This window comes from Malurus melanocephalus, unplaced genomic scaffold (assembly GCF_030028575.1).
Source record: "Malurus melanocephalus ecotype Western Australia unplaced genomic scaffold, MMel_1.1 scaffold_3, whole genome shotgun sequence".
Lineage (NCBI taxonomy): Eukaryota > Metazoa > Chordata > Aves > Passeriformes > Maluridae > Malurus > Malurus melanocephalus.
In genome coordinates this window covers 7368467-7382157 of record NW_026623235.1, presented here as the reverse complement: position 1 = coordinate 7382157, position 13691 = coordinate 7368467, and the positions used below count along the sequence as shown (strand labels likewise).

At 46.4% G+C, this 13691-nt stretch overlaps 1 long non-coding RNA gene across 3 annotated transcripts in view; it reads right to left on the bottom strand.

The window, feature by feature from the left end:
- The window catches only part of LOC130575002 (uncharacterized), a 127259-nt gene that overhangs the window by 14413 nt on the left and 99155 nt on the right, over window positions 1–13691 (bottom strand). Inside the window, exon 5 of one of the 3 annotated variants that reach the window (XR_008965505.1) lies at window positions 1865–2179. The exons of the other annotated variants lie outside the window; for them this stretch is intronic. This is a non-coding gene — a long non-coding RNA (uncharacterized LOC130575002). Of the gene's footprint in view, window positions 1–1864; window positions 2180–13691 lie in introns of those variants that run through there. 3 annotated transcript variants of the gene reach the window in all.

Here is a 13691-nt window from a genome sequence, read left to right as displayed (position 1 = left end):
ACTACCTGCCTGAGTTTCCCAAATGATGGCAAGAGTACAAATCCCTTCTAGTGGGGTCAGCAAACTGTCAGCACAAACGCATGCCTAAGCATCTTTAGACATAAAATACATATATATATATATATATATATATATATATATATATTTAGGGAAGTTATTATGCTTCTCGGAAACTTTTTGCAATACTATTACCAAGACTCAGCAGCAGTTTTAGAGCTGGTGGCAGTTCACAGCTTGAACAAACCCTCTTACTAATAATGGCCTGAAGGGCTGGAAAGCCCCTGTGCTCTCTCAGCCCCAYGCTGCAGTGAGGTGACATGCCTCGGCGCTCAATTTGAATATGTACAGATGAGACCACCCACGGGGAAGCACAGATCCTGCCTCTGAGCCACCATCCTGACCCCACTGATGCAAGGTGAGTGGGGCAGGGGCTGGTGTTCTCATTTCTCTACCCCAAAAATATTTCCACTGAGTGATGATTAAGAGCATTTATCAGAGTTTTGGGTTTTTAAGCATATCAGTGCAGGAGGATATGCCCAAAGTGGAAGAACACACCRGTAAAATTCCTGATGCCCTGACCCTTGCATTCACTGGCTGATGCTACATGATTCCCAAAAGCACAGCACCCATCCTTTCTACCAAGAGCAACACCAGATTATCAATCAGAAGAATTTAGTCCTGAGATCATTTCACAGAATGTGAATATGTGATGGAGAGCCTTAAGGGAGGAGGCCTTAAAGGCACTTTCTACTCTGTGAGGCAGGGCCTATATGAGCTGATGTTAAAGCCATCATGCAGGAGTTTCTGCTGGAGCCAAATGCAATATTGTTTTTTTTTTATTTTACACATAAAATAAATACACTGTGGGACACAGCACAGATCCTCAAGGCAGGTTTTTCTTCCTGGGCTCTAGTTCACATTCGCTGGGAAATCAGGTGCAGTACCTAACACAYCCCCACTGCCCCACTGGAAGGTCCTGCCCCAGGCTGCTGCTGGTGACAGGGACACACTGCTCAAGCCACAGCTGCTCAGTCATGGCCCAGCACCTCCATGGAAACCAAATATCCTCGGCAAATCAAGCCACGGCGTGAGCCACAGATGATGCCCGAGTGTGTGGCACAGGTGGGGTCCCAACCATCCCCAGTTACAGCACCCACAAACAGGGACATCAGGCAGAGCCACACACGCTGCCATTGCTGGCATGGCCTGTGCTGCAATGCTCCCTTGCAAAATTTCTCCTTTTAACTCCAAATTTCCCTCATTGCTGTATGGCCCTTTGCACCCACCCAAGCTAAAGCCACCTCAGTCCCCTGCCATCCCACAAGGCTTAACGCCTCCCCAGCAGCTCCTGCCATCCTGCACATACCCCAGACCTTCACAGCTCAGCTCCTTTTGCATCTCCCCCAAGGGCAGGTTCCTTTCTCTTGCTCATCGCTTCTTAAATCTCATGATCTACTGCTCACACAGCCTTGAGGCCAGTGGTTTTGGAAGCACAGAGGTTCAGACACACGCTCTCAGGTAGCCTGCAAATTTGTCCCTGAATATAGCAATTCCAGGACCTCTCGTGGAGCTGAGCTGGAGTTGGATACAACTGTCACTTGCCACGGAGTCAACACTTCTTTTTAACTTTACTGCAGCCAGTATTTTGCCCTTAATGACTCAAAAGTAAGATTCTGCAACAGCAGTTGCCTTACCTGTTTCTGCGCTCTCTGGTTTGTTGTGCTGAGGAAGAGGTACACTGGCTCTGGAAAAAAAAAAAACAAAACAAAAAACCCCAAAGAATCGAGAAAAGCCACTAATGGCATCTATTAAAAACGCAAATATTGCATGTCCTGGAAAACAGCTATAAAGTTAGCAGCAGCCTTTCAACACTTGCTTTCATTTCAAGGTGACATAAGATGCCCCATACCCTGTACCCCACTGAGGGAAGCAAAACCTCCCCAGTGAACCCTTTAGGTGGACAAAGCAAGGACAAAAGGTGCGAGAGACTCAAAACATATTCATGGAAAAGCATGGATGGTAAAATTAAGGCTCCTGGCCCTTGGCATCATGCTACAGCTGTTATAAAACAGGATATCCATCTCAGCAGCACAGCTATCAATACTCTAGTATGACTCATCTGCAATACTTATCTAATGGTGAGTAAGCTGCTCCTGTCGGTCACACTTTCCAGATAAATCTGTGAAGAAAACAAGAAGGAAGAGAAAACCTATCAGAACATGTYATCAAAGAAATAAAATGTAGGAGATGGTATCTGATCAGCCAGAGAGAACTCAAAGCAGCAGAGGGAAAGGTGGTTTGGGGGTGACTGGATCAAACATGCACACCAGGAGCTGCAAGACAAATATTAGGGTMCATATGGGGTATGAGTGAAGCACCACTAAACCAACCATAATGTGACCCTTCCTGCTGGTGGATGCTCCAGCCAATACCTATGGCAGAGGCTGTACATGACACAGCATTTGGGACAGGGACTCAAATGTACAGATGTGTCAGTTTGGGAATTTGTGCTCATCACTTCCTAGCTTGGCARTGAGTTTTCGCCCAAGTGAGGTCACAGAACCCAGGAAAAGCTGCTTGGGGTCAGCGTCTGTAACATCCCAAACAGCAGGGAAACCCCAACCCAGCCATGTAATGGGTGCAAAACAGTCCTGAACATGGGGGATGCTTCCTCACCTCCTCCTATTCTGACTAAAGTGTAACAACTAAATTGCAAATAATTTAGTGGTGAAAATAAAGACAGAAAAAGATAAGACACCTTCTTTCAAATCTTTTGGTGAAAGCAACCCTGAACAACTGCATCCTTTGCAACTTTTTTGCACCCTTTGCAGCCATATGCAACCTTTGTGTTCGCTGTCTGCCTGTGCCTTGGTGGACTCTGGTGAGCCACAGGAGCTGAGGGCAAACCTTAGAGAACTTTCTCACAGAAATCGCTGCTGGGGAGGTGGAGGAAATACCCCAAGGGTCTCCCAAGGGGACTGAGTCATCACATGGGTGTCCCACGGAGATTTCAGAGGAGAKCTGGGGAACGGGGGCGGTGAGGGGAGAAAACTCCAAACACCTCCCCAACTCACATGTCAGAAAGTGAGAGAAAACCCCATGTATGAATCACCCTGTCGTGACAGTTCAGAGCCACCCAAGTGTTTCCCACAGGCTGCCCTGCAGGTTCCTGCCAGCAGAGAGAAGCCCATCTGCTGTTCTTGCAAGCCCTGTGAGGCTTTGTGGGGCAAGGAGATACCAGGGTGGGCAAAACGCTTCTGTCAGCTTGCCTGCAAGAGGGGAGAGGCACAAGGGCATGGCCATGGGGACCAACACAGACCCACCAAACCCCAAAATCTTCACACCCAAGACTGAAGCCTGAGTTGACCACCTGAATCTCCTCCTGCCTGGAAGGAACTGGAAAATAAGATCTCTTGTCATCGTTAGCACTTCATACAATCACAGAATGGTTTGGTTGGAAGTGACCTTTAAAGAGCATCTSCTCCAAATCAACTGCCATGGGCAGGGACAGTTTCCAGGCTCAGAACATGAGATTGCTAAAGCCCCGATCCAATCTGGTCTTGAACACTTCCAGGCATGGGGGATCTGCAACTTCAGAAGGCAAACTGTTCCACCACCCTCATCATGAAAAATTTCTTCCTCATATCCAAACTAAACCTCACCTCTTCTAGTATAAAGCCATTCCCCCTTGTCCATCACTCCATGTCCTTTTCAAAAGACCCKGTTCATTTCAATTGTAGCCCCTTTAGGTGCTGTAAGGTCTCCCTGGAGCCTTCTCTTCTCCAGGCTGAAGAACCCAGCTCTCTCAGCCTTTCCTCACAGGTGAGATGCTCCAGCCCCCTGATCATCTTCATGGCCTCCTCTGGACCTTTTAAAACAGATCCATCTTCCTCTCATACTGGAGACCCATTGCTGGGCCAATTTCACACTGCACCCCCAGCACTGCTCAGGGTGACCTCTGTTTTCCCTACCTGCCCTGGGGACAAAGGCTCTTGTCAGACAAGTCAAGAATTGAAACAATCAGGAACAAGCCTGACTGTGTTTTTCGTCTGGGTTAAATTTTGTTCAAGTCAGTGCTCCAGGATCATGTGCACCCAGGCACCACCAGAAGGGATGAGATGAAAATCAGTTTGAGAGAGCAAAGGCAGTGGGACCAGCCCCTCTGGAATGGGCACACTCACACCAAGATGGAAAGGGCCACATAACCACACCCTCACACAGTCAGTCTCGGCACTTAACGCTATCAACTTTGGAATAAAACTGATTTCTTCATCAGAGTACAAGCTCTGTATGGGGACAGCCATTTAGAAATAAAATCAGGCCAACTTATTCTCTCTTGAAACCTCCAACTTGTTTTCATTATATACATTTTTCTTCTCTTTTTTTTTTTTTATATATAGGATTGAGAAGGGTCTCCTTGGAGCATGAACTCCATATGCACCCACCTGCAAACACATAATCCTGTCCAGAAACAAACCAAACACCTGAATTCCACCACCACTTTTGTCAAAAGCTTCCCCAAAAATCAGAAACTTCCTTTTTAYGTTCAGCCTAATTACCACCATGCCAGGTGAGATCCATTTGCTCCTGAAGCACCAGCACCTTTTTGCCTCAGTAGGTCATCTCCTCCCTAATACACCTGTACTGAGCTGAGCAACCAACCTGCTGCTCCAGGCTCTCCCAAACCACATCTTCCTGTCCACCTCTTCCCATTTGAATTTATCTGAAGAACACAAGAACTGGACCCAGTCAGCACTCTTGGGAGGGCAACATGTCATCTATGAAACCCCCTGTTTTTCTAGGTTCTCCACTAAGACTTGCCTACTAGAGTCTTTAATTCTGGGTTTGGGGCTTGGTTTGGTATTTTTTGTTCCAGTTATGCTGTATGATCAAAACTGCCTTTAAAATGTCTAAACACGCATTTCATAGGAAATTAGTACACAAGGAAGAGGGGGAAAAAACTGTCACATCTCATTGCCAAGATGCAAATAGAGCCCTGAGTAGGAGCTGAAATGGCCACAGATGTAACCTAGCCCTGTCAGTGCTTTGTAGCCTGTGTGATACAATATTAGACACAAACTGGGAGATGCTTGCAAACGAAAATACCATTTCACCAGCTCCATTTTTGGTGAAAAAGAAGAAAAAAAAAGAAGAAGAGAGGTCTAAATACTAATACAGCATTTAGCCTAGCCAGTTTTGCAGGAATAAAAAGAAAAAAAGTGAAATCAGTAATAACCTATGTAGCAACCWATCACAGTTCTGCACATTTCTATGGGTAAATAAACGTAGCTGCAATACAAGGGTTGTCCATCTGTATTACAATACAAAGGCAAACAAAYGAGCACTGCCAGCTTTGGACCAAGGCTCTGGAATTTACAGAAGCAAGGAAAAATCAACAGGGGCTTTGCCTGAATAAAGACCGCTGGTTTAAGCATACATGGCTTGTGCCARTGTTCAGTGAACCAGCTTGGCTTGCATGTGTGTGTGCACAGTTAAAGATAACTATCTTGATATATTTATATCAAAGAGAGAGAGCGAAAAAAAATCTCGCATGCAAAACATGGTGACGCTAACACAGATCTTGCAGACCTGGAGACAACCGAGCAGTGCTCTCACAAGAGGTCACAGTTCCCGACTTAGTAACTCTCTGACATGGGCATTTTCTGAAAGGGGAGCTCATTTGGCTGCCCCTACTCTGCTGTTCTACACAAAGTTGGGRCAAAAGTCACTTTTGAGAGCAAGCATGCAATGAGGTGACACAGCACTGCAGTCATCCAGCTCCTCATTTGCTACRTGCTGGAGAACATTTCTGCATTCCTTATTTTGGGCTTAGAAGTTTGGAAATTGGATTCTTAAAAGTAAATGTGTGAAAACAGTCTGWTCCTCCTAACCACTAAGGTGTCTGTTTGCTTAGGCAGCACCTTTGTGCTGCTACTGGTGAAGCAATCGTGGTTTTAATGGTGCAAAACTGCAGTTACCAATGGCATTCAAGAGAACTGCAGCTCAGCATCATCTCCTCTGCAGTCATCTGCTGGATTTGCATCTGGTTTGGTCACTCAGCTCCATCCAGCTGCTCCAAGTGCACCTTCCAATCCCTACAGTAACTACTAATTCTCCTGGGGTGTAAATATAGCTGTCATCTACGACGTTTGCAGCCATTAATTACATTTCCAGCTCTAGGTACTGCAAGATGCTATCTCTCTTCGAAAGCAGCAGCCTTGACTCAGCACACACTGGAGAGAGGGAGAGGCTGTGCTTCTTCACTTTTCTTGAAAGGTCAGCAAAGGAACGCCCCGGAAACCCTGAGTAGTAACACCTCGTCCTTAACCCAAGTACAGGAGCTGTATTTAGGCAGCTGACTGATCACAAGAGCTACAAGGACACGTGTCTGCTCAGCAGCAACCAACTGGAAATGCGGATGCCTTTTATTAGCCGCCCTTGTATTTAGCTTGGCTCGGAAAAGCGCGCTGCTCCGCTGGTGGGTCCTGCAGCGTATGGAAGAGCAGTTATTAGTGAAGCTAATTACAAACAACGTGGCTACTTAGAGGGCTAAAAATAGCGCAGTGTATTAATAGATGGAGTGAAAACTGGGACACAGAAGATGATGATTCTGATCTTGAGAGCGGCAGCATCCTACACGATCTCGGGTAATTCTCTTCATCTGTGTGTTTTGTTTTCACAGCTTACAAAGCAGGCAGAAAAATCACTTCTGAGAGAGGCTGAATTCCTCAGCATCCGGGAGCACTGAGAGGTTCTCTCTTGTATCTCCACACAAGTGGAAAACATTCCTGTGTCAGCCAAACTGGCTCCCTGACAATAATTTCRTGTCATTTATGTGGCAACTCAGGTGACAGATCCCAGAAAGCTGCAGCATTTACCTAAAATACCTAAGTTCACCAGTCACTGATCAAAGGAATGCAGCCTTTGGAAACCGTTTCCAGTTGACCTGGAGCTGCTGGAGCAGAGCGGCGAGTGAAGCCCTGGGTGCCCGCTGCTGATCTGCAGACAGGAAGATCACGGCAAAGGGGGAAGCACCTGACTCACTTATTCCATGAAAACTTCAGCCAATTTAAAAATGTTGTGATTTGCATCCAGCTAACGACCAGAGACACAAAGCCTGCTAACAACATCATAAAGCCCTCTGCCTCCCCACCGGACCAGCACGGGCTCAGCACAGCACCTGAGAGCACACATGAGAAATGAAGCTCTTCATTCCCCCATCTGCAACCTCTCYTCAGCCAATCTAATAACACAAGCAAACTACCCTGACTACCCTTCCACATGCAGGACACCATGATGTGTGCAACCCCTGGTCCATCCATGTAAACCTGCATTTGCAGAGATCAATACACTATCCCAGGATGCCAAACAGCCCCTCTCCATCTATCCCTCTGATACAGCTGTTTGTGTGAAGAACAAAAAAAAAAAAACAAAGGTCTTTAAAAATGATGCAACTGCTGCATTATAGGAGATCTGACTGCTAACAACTGTAATGCAACATACCTTAGAGAGTAAGAAAAGGAGTGGAAAATTAATGTGCCCAGCATTTGCAGAGGATTTCATCTATTTATTTAAAACAGAGGGCGCGCCTCTGCAATGAGACGATGCAATCCCACGGTCAGTGACAGTTCTACCTTTGCACTGATGTAGAAGAGATAAGACTCTGCCCTTGAGTGTTTTGTTACCTTCTGCTCAAGAGTTCAAGATGATAAAAAAATCCACCCTGCAAGAAAACATAAAAGCCACAAAATAGTTTCAATACAAACAAACAGGAATGTTTTCTTTAACCTTTTCTACCATGGAAGGTGTGAGATAAGTGGACCTTTCATATGAGTGTTGCGAAAACAGCTGCAGGAAGATAACAAAAATTGAAATATATGTCAGATACAACGGTCAGCTACTGGCATCACAGGCTGCAACTGTTCCCACGCTTAATCTCCAAGATGAGCAAACAAAAACATCTAACAGGGCTTCAAAAAATCAGCATCTCTCAGCTRCAAAACTGGCTTCCTAAYCAGGAGGGGTGGTGGCASCCCCTTAAGTGGAAAYTGAGTCCCAAAGGCAGACTGGCAARCAGRAAGAGRAAGGATGGAGAGGGKCAAGAAGAGACMCAGGAAGGCARAGMAGTCTCCCTCCTCCTCTATGTTTCCYCTYCTCCTTRCTCTCATGGTACCAAATTTCTCAAGGCTTCTGCYRCCTGTCATGTTTTCTAGKGGACATAAATTCCTTTACCATCCCYGGGAGCCGAAGCTCAGTGAAACCCAAAGATGCTTCAAGAGCCAAGCATGGTCCAAGGCAGCCCAAGCTCCTCACTGAGCTCCAGCAGTCCCAGAAGAAGAACCTAGCCCAAGCCTGCGGTGCTGGGAACTTCAGCAGGGCTTCAAGCTCCAGCTTTACCACACAGTAATATCCTTGGGTTTGGGTGAGGTGTTTTAGCTCCCCCAGAACTCCACAGCACAAGTGGGGAGGACCCACTCTTGTGCACTTTGCTCCTCAYAGGAACTCAGCTGCAGGGCTGCTGCAGCCCAGGACCTGGGCAGACAGAGGAGCACTGCCCAGCACTGCAGGACTGTGCTGTTGATGGGTGCTCCGGGGTGGAACTCCACAAACCACCAGCAGGAACACCAAAAGAAAGCAGCACCAAATTACAACCGTGGGAAAAAAGAAGGGACAGACCTGGTGCATCTTTCTTCTTTTTCAAGCATGCTTCTTTTTTTTTTTTCTAACCTATGACTTCAATTTTTTGTAAAATATCCCTTTACACTGGGATGAAGAAATTTGTGGAGATGGAGGTGCCCTTTAAAGCCAATATCCACTGCACCTGTGATGGATCGAAGGGTTTTTATCTACTTAAAGGTAAAATAAGATGTTTCAAACTGGAAAAAAATAAACTGTCAAAAAAGAAGATTTTTTTTTTCTTTTTATAAATAATCACCTAAGTCACAAGCAAAGTGAAATTAAATTAGGAAAAGGGTAACTTCAGCCAGACATTGGGAAGTATTTAACAACTTCATGCGTCTTCCTGTTGGGAAAAGCTTCCCATGAGGAGGTCAGCGGCGGGGGAGTGAAGTCACCACCGYTTCCGAGCCCAGGGCTGCGCTGCCGAATCCGGCGCTGGCAGATCCTGGACCTTCAGCTCCCGYGCACGACGGAGCCCGGCTGACTTCATCGGAAGCGAATCCCCCCTTTCCCTGCTCCCCCTCCGGCCCCCATTCATGTTGGGAAGGAGCCTGGCAAACCCTGGGGGGATTACAAGGCAGGGGAAGCAGGAGGTTAAAACACTCTGAGGCCCCTTTCAGACTAAAAGGCAAAGTAATGGCGAAGCTAAAACAGATGCTTTGCTGAAAATAAAGAGTGGTTTACACAATTCTCAAAGAGAAGCCAAAAAATGAAAATACTGTACAGTCCCAGGAAACTGAGTATCCTGTTCTTATAAATAGCTACAATACTTGAGTCTACAATAACATTATTGCAGTATTTTGAAATTATGCTGAAAAATTATGTGTRTTGTTTGCAGGATAATTTTGAGATGTACAAAAAGGAGACCATGCCACTGAATATGATGTAATGAAAGCGCTGAGTTTAAAAATACAATTCTTTAAAATTTATTTCCATGAGTGACATAAGGAGGACTGACAAGACCAGCCACCCAGGGACAAGCAATTACCCATTTAAACGAGCTTTCCACAACCAGAGCAAGGGATGCCAAGACAAAACCATGGAGAGATTAAGTCAGCAAATGCCACTTTTAAATGCAATTATTGTTGACTCCCATCCCATTTGGTAGGCTGACCTGTATCCCTGGAGAATCAGAGAGGAGTGATATTCTGAGAGAATATTTCTGTAGGCTCACTGACAAAAGGTCCAGGACCTTTTATGGGGCTTTGATCCAGCTCACTTGTGYAGGGATGCCACACTCAGGCTCTGGGCTCAGCCATTCCTCCACCTTTCTGCTGAACCTGTCACCTCTCAGCTGCAGCAGCTGCAGCAGTTTCTTGGCATGAGCATCTCTGCTGCTGAAAGGACTGAAAATGTCATGTTTCTTTCCTTTCAATTAATGCAAATAGATAAACTGAAACAGGGGATCACAACTTGCAGGATTTCAAGAATTATAAAGTGATTTGGGTAGGAAGAAACCTTCAAACATCATCTAGTTCCAACCCWCCCTGCCAYGGGCRGGGAYRCCTTCCACCAGATCACATTGCTCAAAGCCCCATTCAGCCTGGCCTTGAACACATCCAGGGGTGGGGTTTAAAAACTTCTGTGGGCAACCTGTGCCAGTGTCTCACCACTTTCACAGTAAAAACTTTCTTCCTTATGTCCAATCTAAACCTGTTATCTTTCAGTCTTAAGCCATTCTCCCTTGTCCTGTTACTCCACCCCTTGTAAAAAATCCTTCTCCAGGTTTCTTGTAGCCCYTTTTAGGTATTGGAAGGTGCTCTAAGGTCTCCTAGAACCTKCCCTTCCCCGTGCTGAACAGCCCAAACCTCTCTGTTTTACCTCACAGGAGAGATGCACCATCGGGACACTGGAGTAGATGAAGGCAGCTCTCCTGGAAGTGAGCCCACCCCTGGAATTGGGGCTCTATTTATTTATCTGTTTGATCAACACCTCTGGCTGCTGCTTCAGAATAGCTAAAGGACTCTGATTCATCTTCCCTCAGTCTCTGGAGCTCCAGGTGAGGAGCAAACCTGCCAACTGAGGGAACAACACAACCAGTAAGATTTGGATCTGCCTCATGTTGCTTTCCAGAGAATTTGAAAAACCTGTGCAGCTGTCCTGGGATCTGCCAGTGAAACTGCTGCAGCTGCTCTGCAGCTCCTCACACCAGACCCTGCAGCATGGGTTTGACATTCACTGGCCACTGACGCTGAATTCAAGGGTCTTGAAATTGGGCACTTCAAGTCATCTCTCAGCCGGGCGCCAGTACAGCTTTCCACTGACTTTCATTTTGCATCAACAGGTGATTTTTTGTTTCCAAGTTCAAGCCAGATTAGAACAGAAGTAACATCCCCTTTGTTTAGTTCTGATGTGGCCAGAATACCCACAGCTCAATTATAGTCAGAAAGTACTACCTGGCCAATAGGGATGCTGACTTTTCATATATAGAATAGTGGCAAACAGTAGAGAAGAGGGAAAAAACGTAAGAGGGAAAAAAAAAGGGAGAAGGAATGAAAAAAAAAAGAGCAGAAAAAGGGAAATAGGGGAAGGGGGAAGAAGACATAGAAAATGGGATGGAAATAATAAAATGACTTTGTGGGCTGACTTTAGTAGGGTTCAGGCACTAATCCAGCACTTGTTCACCTGGCATACTGCCCACAGAGAATAGGCACTGCATTAGGTACCAGGTCTCCTGTGCACTGCTGGCCCCAGGCTTTAATCTTCCTCCTGCACAGACGGCCCCATGATCACGTTTCGAGCCTTATAAATTATGTACATCAGATATGAGGAAGCAGAGACATTAGAGATGGAAAAGATGCATCCCCATCCCCTGGGGAAGAGAGCTGGATCCTTCCCTGTGTCACACGAGCAAAGCAGCGATGCTCYGTCTCTCCTTGGGAAGGTGTTTTGCTGCTCCATGCCTTCACCAGGCTGAATTTCTTCATKAAGTCTTTGCATAAATTGCATTTATTTTGACCTCTAATCCCTTCCTTCTGGCATTACCACCTGCCTGCATCCTCTGCAACCCTCYGGAGTTGCACAGCATCCCTAAGACATTTCTCTCTTGAAAGTTTTCAATAGATATTAAATATTCTGCAAAGCCCAGTGGAAGATACCTTAAAGAAAAACCCAGCAACTGAGTACTTAAACAAATAAAAATAAAAATTAGAGTAATTTTGAAAATGGAGGACTTTCAGCTAGAACTTTACTCTTCCTGCTTTCACTCCCAGAGTGGGAGGGCAGTTGCTAGCTAAGGATGTGGTCAGCAGAAAAATATTTCCTGAGCTATGGACTGACTGCTTTGTAAAGTTACTCCTGCAGCATCTAAGTAAAAAAAGGACTCCAGAGCAGCTTCATTCTTCCTCCCACAATGCTCAGCCACTTGGAGTTTGTGGGATGGGGCAGCACCCATCCTCCCAAATGCTTGGCAAAGTCCAAAACACAAAGCACAAAAGAAAGCACAAAATAACTCAGTCCCCATCCCCAGCACCACATTTTAAGAGCTCCCCCCTGACAACTGAGATACAGTACACAAAGGAACGTGTCATGCTCTGAACTCCACGGTAATTCACCTCCTTGCCAGGATTTACACATTCTTTCTGTTAGCTCCAAGAGTTGCCAACACTTCCTTCACTTATAGAGCTTCATGCAGATGAAAGACTCCTGCTGAGAGTCGTCGAGATTTATTGCARTTTTGCTTCAGATCAGGAAAGCACTTACACGTGCTCTCAAACAGTGCCGAAGTCAAGGGCACCCGGCTGCACGCTCCCATACACCAAAGCAATCAAGAGGAACCCCTTTTTTTCACTGGAATAAAAAAGGCATGGAGAATCTTAATTAAAGCGAGATGGAAATTACCTAAATGAGCTGCTTGTTACTGTAACAAATCAGATGGGAAGATAATCAAGTACAAGATATGAGGACAGAAACTGGATGGGGAAAAGCTGGCACTGAGGGTTTGCTTGAGCAAGCACAGGGTGCAGGACACAGGGCTTGCCCACAGCACCTCTAAAAACAGGCTCTGTGTTTCCAAGACATCAGAGGCAGAAAGGAAAGCTCCCCAGATACCTCTTACTGAAGACTCCCCTTCTAAAGATGTATTTGCTTTCTCAAAATTGTAGGGGACAAGCCAGTCTGCTTTTCCCCCATGTGCATTGCATTTCTGCTGGCTGGTTGGTTGCACAAGCCTGTGCTGGTATTGGGAAGCCCTGAGCATAGAGAAGTTTGGGAGGCTCTTCTATACACCACAACTCATGCCTGGCCGGCAGCACTGATGGTGAGCAGATTTATGGATATCATATTTGGGAATATTGGGTAGTYCAGCCTGTTCAGCCCCCATTCCCATGCTCCCAGAGCTACACATGGGACATGTGCCAGTCACCATCAACTGCAGCCCTAAAAAGGGGGCTGCGGTTGCTCCAAAGGCCTCTGCCACTACACCACCCGTGTCTGCACCAGAGCAGGACCAAAACTGGGCACTGACAACATGCCAGCCATGTGTTAGAGCCACTGCAACCTTCCTATTATGAGTGTGTCAGCCTAACCTAGATAATGGTTTCTAGCAAGAGCACTGCGGATTCAAGGTTGACTGTGCCTGAGCAGCTTCTAGAAAAAATATTACCTTAGCTGACAAAATTACAGGTTTTGCCTTTTTTTTTTTTTTTTTTCCAGCTGCAAACTCAGTCTGGGAACTGAAAGCAAAGGAGTGGGCTCTCCTCATCACCTCAAGCACTGCTACCCAGCAMAGAATCCCAACAAGCTTGTGGGGTGCACGGAACTGGGAATGCCCTGTGTATGGGGTACGATGTGTGCCATGATGCCATGGGAACATGGGCTGCACATTGTGGGTGTGCAGGACACAGCATGGGCGTGTGTAGGGTGCATGCTGTGCGTGTATGGGGTGCACACCACAAGTATCTGGGGTGCACTCCATAGGTAGGTGAGGTGCACACCGTKSGTGCGCTGCCAGAGCCCACCTCACYGAGGTTATCGGTGACAATTCAAAGTCACAGCCCCACACGATGCCTGAG